This window comes from Crocodylus siamensis, chromosome 15, assembly GCF_052110815.1.
Source record: "Crocodylus siamensis isolate JL-2025a chromosome 15, ASM5211081v1, whole genome shotgun sequence".
NCBI classification, from domain to species: domain Eukaryota; kingdom Metazoa; phylum Chordata; order Crocodylia; family Crocodylidae; genus Crocodylus; species Crocodylus siamensis.
Genome location: NC_143409.1, coordinates 50,704,250 through 50,719,004, shown reverse-complemented (window position 1 = coordinate 50,719,004; position 14,755 = coordinate 50,704,250).

Below are 14,755 nucleotides of genomic sequence, written 5' to 3'. Positions count from 1 at the left end.
CTGCTGCTTCTTTTACAGATTTTTATATCCTCAGTTCAGCTTCTTTCAAGCATTCTCAATAGTGTAAATCAAATTGTCTTTTCTATTTTCAAGCAGTTATCTGGGTGGAACATCTCAGGAACTTGATTGATACTTAGGAAACACCTACTTGGGAGCCAGCTTGACATTCCTATGGATAGCACATATACTTGACGGGACATCTCCTGGTGTCTTCAGAAACAATAGATTGCAGCATCAGGGTTTTGGATTTTTACTTGCTGTGAACAAGCCTCAGCTTAGCATGACTTTTCCAGATCTTACTATAGTCTTTTAACAGACTGAAGGCACTTATTGGCATGTCCATAACCTGTTGTGGAGAGGACTTCCACCAGTCATCTCGAGAAAAGTATGACAACACTTGTGGTCAGAGCTCCAACGGGCTGGATGCTGCGATGAACCCTGTACCATTGTTCAAATGTTGCCCGTACCCCCTCGGACTCGGTCTATTGCCTCAGCATTCCCTAACCTGGCAACCAAGTTTTAGCCAATTAAGTTTAAATAGACCTCCCATAGTGGAACCGGGGAATGTACATCCCAAGATGCCTAGTAAACATGCTTTTGCTTAGAGGTGTGGGGGGCGGAAGTCCTTTGTAAATCCAGATTAGAACTTGTCTAATAAGTGAGCTGGGTGTGGGAGTCGATAAGCACCTGGAGCACAGCTTCCCCATCATGCAGTGCTCCCCTGCTTCGCTGATCCCAGAATTCACTGCAGTCTCTTCTTCAGGCTTTCTGTTCTCAATCTCTCATGTAAATGAATGGTCATCGGGTCCCATCTCAGATGCAAATGAGACCTAGGGCAGTTGTTTCACTTTTGTCACCCTTATCTGGAGGGTTTTAGGTGTGTCTCTCACTGTGTCTTAATCAGTTTCTGTTTAGGTAGGTGGGGGGGGGGGGGGGCGGGGGAGGAATTCTTTGTGTGTCAGACAGTCGGTGTCCTGTGTCAAGGTTCCCCAAGAACATGGAGCTGACAGGTAACATCACTGCACACCGTGTGGAGGAGGGTAGGGGTGGGCTGGGTCATGTTGACACCAGCCAAGGGAAGGGTGGGGTTGGCCCGGTTTGCTGCCACATGGGTCGGATGGGGTGGACTGGGTTAATTTATGTTATGTTAAGTTAATCACTAATCAAAATTTTTTTTAAATAAAATTAAAATCTGTTATAGTAGATGTTTGATTTTTAATACATGATACTTTATCTATACTTTGTTAAAATGATTTGTTTTGAAAGATTTTGTGTGTGCAGTCCTGGACTCAATTGGTTTGGCTCCGTTCTAGGGGAGGTCTGATGCCCCTGAAACCCTACCGATGGGGCAGGATGTTAGATGGGTCACAACCCCTTGCTGTTTGATAAGTTGTGCCTGTGCCTTGTGGCCTAGAGATCAGAAGTCTTGGGGCCCCTGGAGCAGGCCATGCACTGTGAGGGTGGGCCCTGTGGTGTGGTAGTGTTTCCCGGTCAAAGGGTAGATGTTTCAATGCCAGAGATCATGTAATGAGGCCAGGGATTCTGGGACAGATGTAGCCATTGGGCAAGGTTTAGTGTTGGCTGGGTGGGTCTTATGGCACAGACCATGTGACAGAGTGTAACTTCTAGTTCTAAGGCCATACCCGTCCCAAAAGGAGTACTTCCAGGGGAAGGGGAGGGACTTTCGGTGACAAAGGTCAGGGGTTGGGGGGTGGGACTTCCAGTCTCAAGATGGTGACCAGAGAGTGGGACAACTGTCAAGGAGCAGGGGTACCTATGCTGCCTGCAACAGCTCACCAAAACTCGTAAGCCAGACCTCCAGAAGAAATAATTGCCCACTCCTGGTTGAGGGTGATTTCTGGTTCTGTGCAGATGTATATGTTGGCCTGTGGGTTTCTTGTATATTGTGGTTGTATTTTACCATTCTGGATAGTGACCTTCATGTCTGACAGCAGGTCAGAATGCTTTTAGCACTTTGAATTCCTACTTGAAATCTTTGGGTTTATCTGGCAAATCATGTGAGCACAGTTAAGACTGGTAACAATGTGTGGAAATCAGGTCAAATGTTGCATTAGAGGCAAGAATTTGCGGGGCGTGATAACTTTTTATTGGACCAAACACATGAGTGGAATAAAATTACGCAAGCTTTCAAATGCATGGCACTCTTCACCCAGTTGTTAACAAACTTTAAACAGGGCGGATGGATGAAAAACTCAAGCAGACCCTTGGGTCATTTTAATTAATATGAGAAGTTTATTGATAAACTAGCCAATTGCCCAGCAAGAGTGACAGGGTGAGGGGGAAGGTGGGGATGGAGCACCACCACCCCACACCAGTGCTGCCTCCCAGGAATGGGGCAGGGGAAGTTTGCATGTGGAGGCCGCCACCACCACTCACCAATCCGGCCAGGCCCAACCTGTCCTGAGTGGCACACAGCCGAAGCCAGCTCAGCTGCCCGTGACTTTCCGTCCCCACTGCTGGCCTGGGCCTGCCGGAGCAGCACGTGGCAAAGCCACGGTTTCCCATTACCTCCACCGCCCGCTCTGGTGAGTCCTGAGCAGTGCAGGGAAGCAGCAGCTGGGCCATGTTCCCCGCATGCCACTCAAGATGAGACGGGCCCTACCAGGTCAGCACCAGTGAGGAGAAGCAGCCGCTGAGCCTCACACCACGTGCCACTGGCACTCAACAAGGACACTCCTCCAGAGAGATACATCGCACTTTTGAAAAAGCCACCTGGATGCCACGTGAAGAATTGCTGCAGTACAGAAGGAAAACCCCCAGGGAGCACGCACCACTGGTTATGACATATCAGCCCTCCCTGAAACGTACAGGGAAAATCCTCAAACATTTGCAACCCAAGAAGACGCAGTTCTTAAAGAGATCTTCCCAGAACTACCCATGCTAGCCTTCAAACCAGCACCAAACCTCACTAACCGCATCACCAGAAGTAACCTTCCTACAGCCCAAGCCACACCAAATGGATCCAGACCACACCGGGACAAGAAAGGTAAAACCTGCCAACATGTCTCCACCACTCCCACAGTTATTACACCCCACAACAGAACCATCAGCATTCCTGGATCTTACAGCGGCACCTTCAGAAATGTAATATATGTCATCCAATGTACCAAATGCCCTGATGGAAAATATGTAGGAGAAAACAAACAACAATTGCACACCAGAATGAAGGCACAACTGACATCTATCAAAGACAAGAATATCCAATTACCTGTGGCGGCACATTTCTTCCAACAAAACCACTCTCTCTCCAATCTCTCAGTTCTGATCCTAAGGGGAATTTACAAAACACTTTTCACAGATCAGCCAATTAACTTCACCTCACCAACCTCCTAGATACAAAAAAAATCATGAACTAAATATAGACATTGGACTTATGACACATTATAACTTGTGTAACATCTGACCCCCCAGCTAACTCTGCACTATTTACCAGCTACACTTCCCTGCCTCCCCTGCTGCCCCAGCCACCTCCCCTCCCCTCAACCTGTCTCTCACCCACTGACTCATCAGTTTACATCTTCACTGACTGGCTTTCTTGCATGTAGACCAGTAGTCACTGGCTTCTTTACTATTTCGTTCCATCCAGGAAGAGCACACACCAACTGCAGATGTTTCCTCAGCCTGAAAAAGGGGTTTTGTACCTAAAAGCTTGCAAGGAAGATTTTGTCCAACTATCTAATAAAAGATTTCAGATTTACCCAAAGAACCTTGTCTGCCTATGTCCTTAGACCAACACAGCTACAACCTATACCCCTTCTGACCTGCTGTAGTCTTTCTGATTTCTTTGCAACAGAATTACTCTATTATTTTTCTGTAGTGGAAAAAACAGGCAAAAGCTAAGACCTGGCATTTTCCAAATTGGTTCCCTGAGTCCAAAAATTTTGAGAACCACCTAGACCAGTAGTTCTCAAACAGGGTGATGTGACCTCCTGGGTTGCCTTGATGCTTTCAAGAGTGCCATGAGGGGCCATGCAATGTTAGCACTGTCAGGAATACTGCATAGGGTTACAATATTTCCAGGTCCAAAAAAAAGAACACCTGTTGGAGTGGGGGTTGGGAAGGGAATATGATAGGGGGAGGGAAATGACATGCTGGTACCTGCCCCTGTTCATTCTGTTGCCCTTCACCGACAAGCCACAGCCCCACCAGCCCTGCTGCTGCCTCTCACTCTGGACCCACTAACACTACCCTGGCCATTCCCCTCACTCCCAAACAGCAGTAGCCTGCTCCCCACCCCTTGCAGTGCCCCTCACTCCTGACCCACGGCCCCCTGGCACTGCCAGTGCCCTACACACCCTAGCCACAGTCACCTGTCCCATTCCCCATGCCACTCACTCCTGATCCATAGCCCCTGCCCCCCTGCCAGTGCCCCTCACTCCGGAACTGCAGCCCCCTGGTGCTGCCTGTGCCCTGTACACCAAACCCACAGTCACCCGTCTCCCATGTCCTTCATTCCTGATCTGCAGCCCCTGCCCCCCCCCCCGCCCTAATGGTGCCCCTTACTGCCAACCTGTCCCCCAAGCACTCCCAGGAGTGACAAGAAATAACGGTCACAAGCTGGCAGAGGGTAGATTCAGACTAGACATCAGGAGGCGCTACTTCACAGTCAGAGCAGCTAAGACCTGGAACCAACTTCCAAGCAAAGTGGTGCTGGCTCCTACCCTGGGGCTCTTTAAGAGGAGGTTGGATGAACACTTTGCTGGGGTCATTTGACCCCAGCACTCTTTCCTGCCATGGCAGGGGATCGGACTTGATGATCTGCTCAGGTCCCTTCCAACCCTACAAACTATGTAACTACGCATGCAGTCTTATACAAGTAAATTTACTGCACATTAAGTTATTGTGCTGTAAGTGATATTTAGTAGGTGTCTACATGTGCAGGGGCTTGGCACTAAATTTAGAGTCTAGTCCCTCCAGCCCTACCATTGCTCTCTGTGGCCACTGGGGGGAGCTCCATCCTCTGGCCCTAACTTCCAGCACTTGGCAGCCATCTTGGAAACACAGCCACACCCTCTGATCCCTGACCAGGCCCTTCCCTGACCAGGAGTTGTGTACCCAGCATAAGGGCAGCAAATGGCAGCTCCCTCCTTGCCCCCTCTGCCTTCCTGTGCTATGGCTGCCCCTGCCTCTGCCCCTGCCCCTGCCCCTGCATCTGCCAGTGAGGCCTACTACCATGCTGCTCCAGTCTTGCTTCTGGCAGTGATGGCCAGCACCCCGTGCTTCTGCTGGCCATGGCACTGATCCTGCTGGCCCAATAGGTCCCCACTGCCCAGGTTCCAGGACAGCCATGCACCCACCAGCAGGGGCCAGGGCACTGGGTGTGAGAGGCCCTGGCCTACCCCCTCCTCCTGCACTCTGCACTCCAGCCTGCCTAACCTGCTGCCCACACACCTCCCCACCCCCAGCAGCAGTTTCAGGACCCATACATATTTGAAGGAAAAAAGCATTGTTCCCATCACAACCCCTACTCCCATCTCTTTTCCCTCCCCTCTAAACACATTGAGCCCCCTTCCCTCATCCTCCCCAACACACAAAGCCCTTCCACCACCCTCCTCACCCACCAACAGTTAAAAACCTTCTTCCTAAACTGAAAACTATATACATTCTCAGTCTCTGTCTGAATCCCAGAGCTGGGGGGAAGAGGGGATAAAGGGTTTGCCAGGGATAGGGTCTGGGCAGCGAGGGGCATGAACATGACCACCAGGCCCAAGACTGTGTCCAGGTTGAGGTGGTCATCACTCACAACTCCACTGCCTGGGCCTGGTTGGCACCTTGCTGCCTGAGCAGATGTATCTGCTACCACTCCAGGGCCTCAATCTAGGCCCAGTGCTTCCACTGGGACCAGTCCTGCACATCCTCTTGGGTGGTCTTCCAAGCAAGGTCTCTACCTGCTACCTTTCTTCCTGGGCCAAGTCTTCCTGCCATCAGGCCTGGGCATCATCCACCCTCTCCTCTGCCAGCAGGCACTAGAGCAAAAGAGTTTGTTCCTGGGTATGCTGCTGGCATAGAGGTGGCACCCCGTGCTTCTGATGGCCATGGTACTGGGCTGGGCCAGGGATCAGAGGGTGGGCCTGTGTTTCCAAGATGGCTGCCAAGTACTGGCAGCTGGGGTCAGAGGCTGGAGTTCCTGGGTCTGCTGCTGCCACAGTGGCCCCTTAAACTAAGTTTGACAGGGGACGGGGAACTGGTGGTTGAGGATAACCCAGGGTTGATGAGCCACAAACAAAGCACTGGATCAAACCAGGTAAGTTCTAAGGGGTACACTAGACATTGAGGCAAAGGGGCACCAAGGGCACCCATCGGGGGGGGAAACGTGTCTTTACACAAATGCCAGGAGTATGGGGAATAAACAGGAGGAGTTCACACTCTTACTTGCTAGCACCCAGTGCAACGTGGTCAGCTTAATGGAAACATGGTGGGATTCTACTCACGACTGGGCGGTAGGCATTGAGGGGTACAGGTTGTATAGGCAAGACAGACTGGGGGAAAAAGGCTGGGGTGTATCTCTCTATGTTAGGGAGCAGTACACATCTTCCATCATCAAGGTGGGGGTAGAGGAGGGGAATACTGAGGTTGCCATGGGTGCTTGTGGACTGACTGCCTGTGTCTTGGGGCAGTTGATTGTCTGTATTGATTCTTTCCTCTCCTTAGCCTGGTTTTGTAGGGGTTAATTGATGGCAATTATATGGCTACATTAGCTAGGTCCTGTGTCTTGAGCTGGTCCCTAAGTGAATCATGATTGATTGGTAAAACAGTAGCTTAGCAGCCAGGCCTGCAGTAGTGTCTCCCACACCCCAGGGCAGAGACGGTCAGTCCCACAAGCACCCATGGCACGAGTTTTGCCTGTCAAAAGCTAGGGGTGCAGCCCCAGAACCCCTCTGCACCGATATCCTCAACAGCTGGCAGGCTTTGTGGCCACAGCAGGGGCTACCATCCCTGCAGCTGTCACCCTGCTGCACATTAACACATGCAGTGTCACTCATGGCACAAGTTTTGCTTCTCCGCAGCTAGAGGGGCAGTTCCCCCAAACCCTTGCACTGATCTCCTTGAAACTTGGCAGGCTTTGTGGCCTCTGTAAGAGCTACCACCCCTGCAGGTTTGACCCCCCTGTGTTGTAACACACAGCCATGACATGAGTTTGGCTTTCAGGAATTTGTGGTACAGTTCCCCCCAAACCCCTGCACCAATCTTCTTGAAACTTGGCAGGTTTCATGCCCTCAGTGGAGACTACCATCTCTGCATGTTTCATCCAAAGCAGACAAAAAACAACAAAGTTATAGATATTTCATTGATTCTCCATTATACTCTACGGCTGGATCTCCGAGGCGGCTCCAAAGCTTCAGAGCTGGTTTGACCAGATCGAGGCGGAAACCCAGTCCGGAGCTTTGGCTCAGATCACTGCCATCCAAAGCAACTGGTTATGAAGCCGGATCGGATCGCTGCCAACTCTCGCAGGCCTATTTGTTCAGTTATTTGGCCATTTACACAGACACGCACACACACATTTCACAGCCATACACATTTCACAGATGCACAGACTTTGGTTAGTGTGTAAGGTGCCAGTCTACCCTGGCTCCAGTACTGTCAATGGAGGGATTATGGATGGAAGCATATGTGAAACTGTGCTCCACTGACACAGTATTTCTCTTCAATATTTCTTCTTTAGCAACAAGTGTCAACAGAGAGTTTCCTACTCTGTAGGCAAGGAGCATAGAACAGTTTTGACAGTCATTATATACTGTGGTTCATGGCAATGGGAATATGGGGCTCACCAAGGGTCAGGCGAAGGGGCTTTATTAGACTGCAGGACCATCATCTCTTGCTCTCCACATATAAAAGCCACGGGGTATGTTACAATGTCCAGTATGGGTCACAAAATGAAACGACTAGGGAGTACGTTTAAAACTAACAAAGGTGAGTTATTTTTCACACAGCGTGTAAAGTGTGGAACTTATTGCTGTGAGATGTGGTGGAAGATGACAGTTTAGTCAGATTCGCAAAAGGACTGAACAAATGTTTGGAGGAAAAGGGCATCAGCAGCTATTCATCATGGGAGTTAGGAGTACAGCTTAATCAAAACTTTCTGGACCGGGGTAGACAAAATATGGCCCACAGCCAGATCCAGCCCACCAAGTGACTGTATGTAGCCTGTGGGTGCCCCTCTAAAAGAGAATTATTTCCAGCCTGCTACTGCTTCACAGAAAGCTGGCACCTCTCTGCCTCTGTGCAGTAGGTCCTGGCCGGTTGTTTGGCAGCCAACCACCGCTCCTTGGCCTGCCCCACTCCCCCAGCCCCAAGCCAGGTGGCACTGGAGAGAGGAAGCTTCTGCCCAGTGAGGCTTCTCCCCGTGGTGAGAGTTGAAGTCCAGGCATGCATGCTGAGAACTCATAGTTTCATAGTTTCTAGGGTCGGAAGGGACCTGAGCAGATCATCTAGTCCGACTCCCTGCCATGGCAGGAAAGAGTACTGGGGTCAAACGACCCCAGCAAGGTGTTCATCTAGCCTCCTCTTAAAGACCTGCAGGGTAGGAGCCAGCACCACTTCTCTTGGAAGTTGGTTCCAGATCCTAGCCGCCCTGACTGTGAAGTCGCGCCTCCTGATATCTAGTTTGAATCTACCCTCTGCCGGCTTGTGACCGTTATTCCTGGTCACTCCTGGCAGTGCTCGGGGGAACAGAGACTTTTCCAGTGCCTGCTGGTCACCTCTGACTAGTTTGGAACAGGCCCCGAGATCCCCCCTCAGCCTTCTCTTGTGGAGGCTGGACAGGTTCAAGTCCCATAGCCTCTCCTCATAGGGCCTGCCCTGCTGCCCCCCAATCATGCAAGTGGGGCTTATGTGCCCTCCTGCTCCCTTTGATCTGTGTTGGGATTACCTCCCTTTCAGCTTGGAGGATCGTCTCCTTAAGGAGTGACCACTCTTCTTGGACACCTGACTCCTCTCCCCTCCAGGACCTCAGTGTTTCCCCTACTATTCTCCTTAGCTTATTGAAGTCTGCCCTCCTGAAATCTAGGGTTGCTGCCTTGCTGTAGGCCTTTGCCACCTTGTGCTGGATGGTGACTTCCAGCAGGTGATGATCACTGTCGCCCAGGTAGTCGAGCGCCTGCATCCCCCTCACCGGGTCATCTGCTGTGGCCAGCACCAGGTCCAACAAGGCATCTCCCCTGGTGGGGCTGTGCACCTCCTGGTTTAGATGGAGGTCCTGCATTCTGGCTAGGAATCTCTGTGAGCAGTCAGACCTGGTTGACTGCTTTTCCCAGCAGATGTCTGGAAAGTTCAGGTCCCCCATGACAACCACATCCTTTGACTTCACTACCTCTGTGAGCTGACTTAAGAATTCCTGGTCGACCTCTTCCCCTTGGTTGGGAGGTCTGTAGCAGACCCCCACTGTTAAGTCTCTTTCCTCTTGGCTGCCTTGTCTAACCCAAAGCACTTGAGTGCCCCTCCTCTGATTCTTTGTTAATTGACGGGGATGTGTATTACTCCTTAATGTAGATTGCCACCCCCCGACCTTTCCTTCCTATCCTGTCCCTCCTGTACAGCCTATACCCCTTGACATTCACCACCCAGTCATGCATTGAGTCCCACCACATTTCACACCACTATGTCCGGGTTGGTGTCAGCTAGCAGGAGGGTAAGTTCCTCTTGCTTGTTTCCCATACTATGAGCATTTGTGTAGATACATTTGAGGCCTCCTGTGGATGTGTGTACTGGCACCCTACTTTCAGCATTACCCTGGCCCCTGTCACTTACCCGTGTATATGTTCCGCTCATTGGTCTAGGCTGGGCTGTACTTGTGGGTATTGCTTGATCTGGCAGTCCAATGTTTCCTCCACCCTCGTCTTCCCCTTCCCCCAGTGAGCCTAGTTTAAAGCCCGCCAGAGGAGATCCGCCAACCTAGAAGAGAACACACGCTTACCTTTAGCGGAAAGGTGGAGCCCATCCCATCCAAGCATGTCTCTTGTTGTGATGTGCTGGTCATTGTTGAGGAAGCCAAAGCCCACTTCAAGACGCCATTCCTGACACCATTGGTGTTCAGAGAAAGGGGGCTGGGAGCTGCGGATAATGTAGGCAGGGCTGGGCCCTGCTTTGTTCAACCACAGGTGGCCGGCAGACAAATCTGGCCACAAGCTTGGGACTGGGGCCGGGAGTTGCAGGTGATGCAAGCTGGGCTGGGCTGGGCTGGACTGGGCTGGGCCCCGCCCCACTCTGTGCCTCCACATGCAGCATGGTCCAGGACTCAAGCTGGGAACCACAGGTAAGTCAGTCCCAGCTGGGCAGGGCCCTGGTAGAGACACAGGCCCTGCTAGTGACCATGTTGTGACCCCCACACGTGGCACACCATTCCTGCTGTAGCTGCTGGCCCCTGTGCACCTGCCCTACTTGTGCTGCTTCTACCTGCTGATGTATGTGGATGGTGAGCCACTAGTGGCATGCTACATGACCTGCCCTTCATTTCCAGGCCACCCACTATGACTGGCATGACCATGGCTAACAATTAGCTACCTGGCTGAGTTCCCCAAGCACTGGGCACCTGGCACAGAAACAACATCTACATGACCGGAAAGGGCAGGGGCAAGGATGGCCAGGGCTAAAGAGCCCCATGCACTTTAGCCCAGGTCATGCTGGTGGTCCCAGGGAAGGGAAGGGAAGTGAGAGGTGCCTGGGCAACTTCGTCCTGCCAAGTTGAGGGGGAAGCCCTTGGCCCCTGGGTAGGCAGCAGAGTGTCTTTCACAGTGAGGATGCATTCAAACCCTGCTCTTCCAGTCCTGCCACAGAGGCAGCAGCAGCCTGGGTGGAGAGGTCTGTATGGGGCTTCTGGGAAGCAGGAGGTAATGCTGGATGGGATTTCTTCATTTGTCCTTGGTTGCTGATGCCTTAAGGGTCTGATTGTTCAGGATTATGAATGGACTTGAAGGCTGCAGCTGGACAGGGAAGGAAGCATTGAGGAACCAGGAACCTCCAGGTATGGGGGCCCCACACCCAAGCTCAATAGCCACAGACTCCCCTTTATTTCCAGCTATTATGCAATCACCTCTATATGCTACTGAAAAAACCATAAATAAAGACAAAAGTATTTCTAAAATAAAATGTAAATATTTTACAGAAAATGTTTGATTTTTAGTATATGATTTGCTTTTTAATCTATAATTTGTTAAAATGATGTCTTTGGAAAGATTTAATGTGTGCAAACCTTGACTCAAGTGGTCCAGTGCCTCTAAAACCCTCACCAATTGGTTAAGATTGATGGGGCAGGTTGTCAGAGGGGTCCTACCTGTGCCTTGTGGCCTAAGGTGCAGAACTTCTGGGGTCTTAGGGGCAGACCACGCATCATGAGGATGGGCCCTCTGGAGGGGAAGTGTTTCCCAGTCAAGAAGATGACCTTCTGATATCAAGGGCCATGTGATGGGGGCAAGGGATTCTGGGACGAGCACAGTAGCCAACATGGCAGTCAGTATGATGATGAGGGGGCAGGTTTTGGACATGGGTTAGTGGGCCTTCTAATGCCATGAACCATTCGATGAGGGGGTAGAGGACATTGGTACCAACATGGTGGTGAGGGAGGCGAAGTTTGGTGTCCAATGGATGACATTTTGTCATGGGCAGGACTTCTGGTTCTAAGACCACAACCCCGGCCCCATCCAAAAGGTTTACTTCCAGGGACTTTATGTGGCAAAGGTCAGGGATTGGGGCAGGTTCTAGCCAAGGATCTTGTTCTGCTTTTGTCTTTGAGATTAGAGACTTCTCCATTGTCAGAAATCTCCTCCCTGTTGGGATTTTGTTGAGATCAGTCAACCTTCTCTTAGGTCAGTTAGGAATGGATGTAAAACATATCGCCCCCTGGATCTTGCCTACAGAATTGTTCTATTGGGCCTGCTGGTAGTCTAGTGGGCTATTGAGAAATGGGATATGGGCCTAGCTGGCATGGCCTGCCACAGAATTTGGGTTCCGTGTTCTTTTACGGACATGGCCATTGGTGGCAGTGCAGGAATGCTGTAGAGATACAGCCCTCATTCATCTTATCACCACCTGACCCCTCCCCCTGGCCTGCTGTTGGCCCTGGGTAGCTACCATCACCGAACCCACATCACTACCCATGAATCTGTGCCACTGCTGCACCACTGTGTACTTGCTGGACCTGTCATAGCTGCTGCTGGTCTTGCAGATGCAGCCCAAGGCCTGGGGTGAGTTTGACACCCCTGAACTAAAGAAACAAAGCTACTTAGGTATCTCACTAAGAAGCAGGTTTCCTAGATCTGAGATCATTCCTGTAGCCATTTCTAAACCTTTTTCAGACTGTTACCATCCTTCTTAAAGTTTTGGGCCCCTTTACCAGACCTAGGCTGTATTGTGGCTTGGGATTTTAATATGAGAAAAAAATCTTCTTCACTGTTAGAACTGTGAGGCAGTGGATTAGATACCTAGGAAAGGTGTAAACTCTCCATCACTAGAAGTGTTTAAGTAGTTGGAGTGCCACTGGTTGGGTATGGTGTAGGCATAGTTATACCTATCTTCTACTAAGCGTATTTCCCAGATTTCTGGGTGTTGAAAGGATAAAACTATGCAGCTGGTACAATAAAAGCTGTAGTTCAGAGGAGGTGATGGGAGATCAAGAACCTGTGGTGGCACGCAAAGGCCATGGAGATGCAGAGTTTCGCTGACCCACCTGGCATGAGAAGCTTCTTTCAAGAAATAAAAGCCATCCATAGGCCATGTCCCAATGGCCCAACCCCCTTGCAATCCCAGGATGGCTCCACCCTCCTCATGGACAATCAAACAACGCTGGAAAGAGCACTTCAAATCTCTACTTAACCATGAATCTGAGGTCTCAGCTGCCACTGTCAAGTCTACCCCTCAGTACCCAGTAATAAAACCTCTTGCTGATCCTCCATCCTCAACGAAGTCTGGCATACCATTACTAAGACCAAGAACAATACGGCATTAGGCCCAGTCGGCATCCCCACAGAGGTCTTCAAAGCTGGTATGTGACAGGGCATAAGTGGTGCCTGCCACTTTAAGAGGAGCCAGCAGCTGTGGAGCAGCCAGCATGTGGTGTCAGGTCCAATTAGGAAGTCATCTGATGGCTAGGAGGCCACCTGATTGGAGGAGGGTGGGGCAGCCAGGGTATAAGACCAGACCCAAGGAGTGGGGCTGCCATTTGCAACTGCAGAGCTGAAGGATGAACATCCCCAGGACTGAACTGCTGCTCCAGTAACATTTGGAGGTTAGGATAGGAACTATGGGGATGGAGAAGTTTCCTGTTGGTTCTGGGTAAGACCTGAAACTGCACCCTGCTGGGGTCAGATGGTGTAGTGGGGCTGCTTGTAGCGGGGCAGCCTTCAGGAAATGACTCACCTGTGCATCCCCAGTGAAAGGTGAGGATGAGGTTTCAGAAAGCCTTAGCTCTCACTGCCTTGTGGGTACCCCACGGAGAGGAGAGTCTAGGAGAGCACACCCGGACAGAAAAGCACAGTGCCCAGTCCCACAGAGTGGGGCCTGAGGCAGGGTTCAGGCCCACAGAGTGAGGCCTGAGAAGAGCCAAGTCTCACTGAGTGGGACCTGAGGCCCAAGGGGCATAAGGCTCAGGAGCCCAGTGAGTGGTAGTGGGGAATAGTGGCCTCATGACGGGCATAGAGGAGCCTAGAGAAGAGTATGGGAAGTCAAGGCCCACACAGTAAGTAGGGCCTGAGGTCAAATCTGGGCCATAGGCTGAGTGGGACTTGGCAAAGGGACCGGGAAAGTTATGTGGGATTTGGATGCCATTTACAAGGCATGAAACTCAGGATTAAGGTAAGTCAGAGCCATGTAATTGGCTCAGAGCACCAGGGCTGCAAACAGGCAGTGTCCCACATTTTACATTAATTTCATTTACATCAAGAAGTGGCAGGAAAGTGCAAGGCAGACTGCCCTAAATGGGAAGCGTGCTGGTGATGGACACAGCTCCGAGGTGCGCCCCCTGTAACATGGTGGAACAGCACTAGCAGAAATATTTCACCAACTTCTCATCAAAATATGGGCTAATGAGGAAGTTCCACCTGACTTAAGAAATACTAAGATTGTGACCATCTTCAAGAAAGGTAACAAGTCAGTGTGTGGGAACTATCAAGGTGTTGCTCTCCTCTCTATTGCTAGGAATATTCTTACTTGCATCTTTCTGAATCAACTCCTTCCCCTTGCCAAAGATGTGGCTTTAGACCATCTTTTATAATCAAGATGGGATCAGAAGCAGGGCAAATTGAGATACTGTAGGTCAGAATACAAGAGGACTGGGGGAAAGAGACCTGGTAGTGGGGGTCTATTACAGACCACTGCACCAGGAGGATAAGCTAGACCTGGAATTCTCAAGGCAGCTCTCAGAGGCAGTATGCTCAAGGGACATGGTTGTCATGGGTGACCTAAACTACCCTGACATATGCTGGGAGGAGCAGTCAGCTAGATCTGACCATTCACCTAGGTTCTTAACCTGCACACAGGACCTTCATTTAATGCAGGAAATATATGATCCCACTAGGGGAAATACCTTGCTGGACTTGCTGTTTGCCAGAGAGGATGACCTGGTGGGAAATCTGCAGATACAGGGTAGCCTAGGGGATAGTGACCACCTGTGTCAGAGGGAAAACATCTAGGGCTGGCGCATCAGCTGGCTCACCCACCTATCTAGGGCAGTCTGCCCTGTCTTTCCTGCCATGACTTGTTTGGATGCTAAACTGATGGAAGAATATGGGAAGCTGACCAT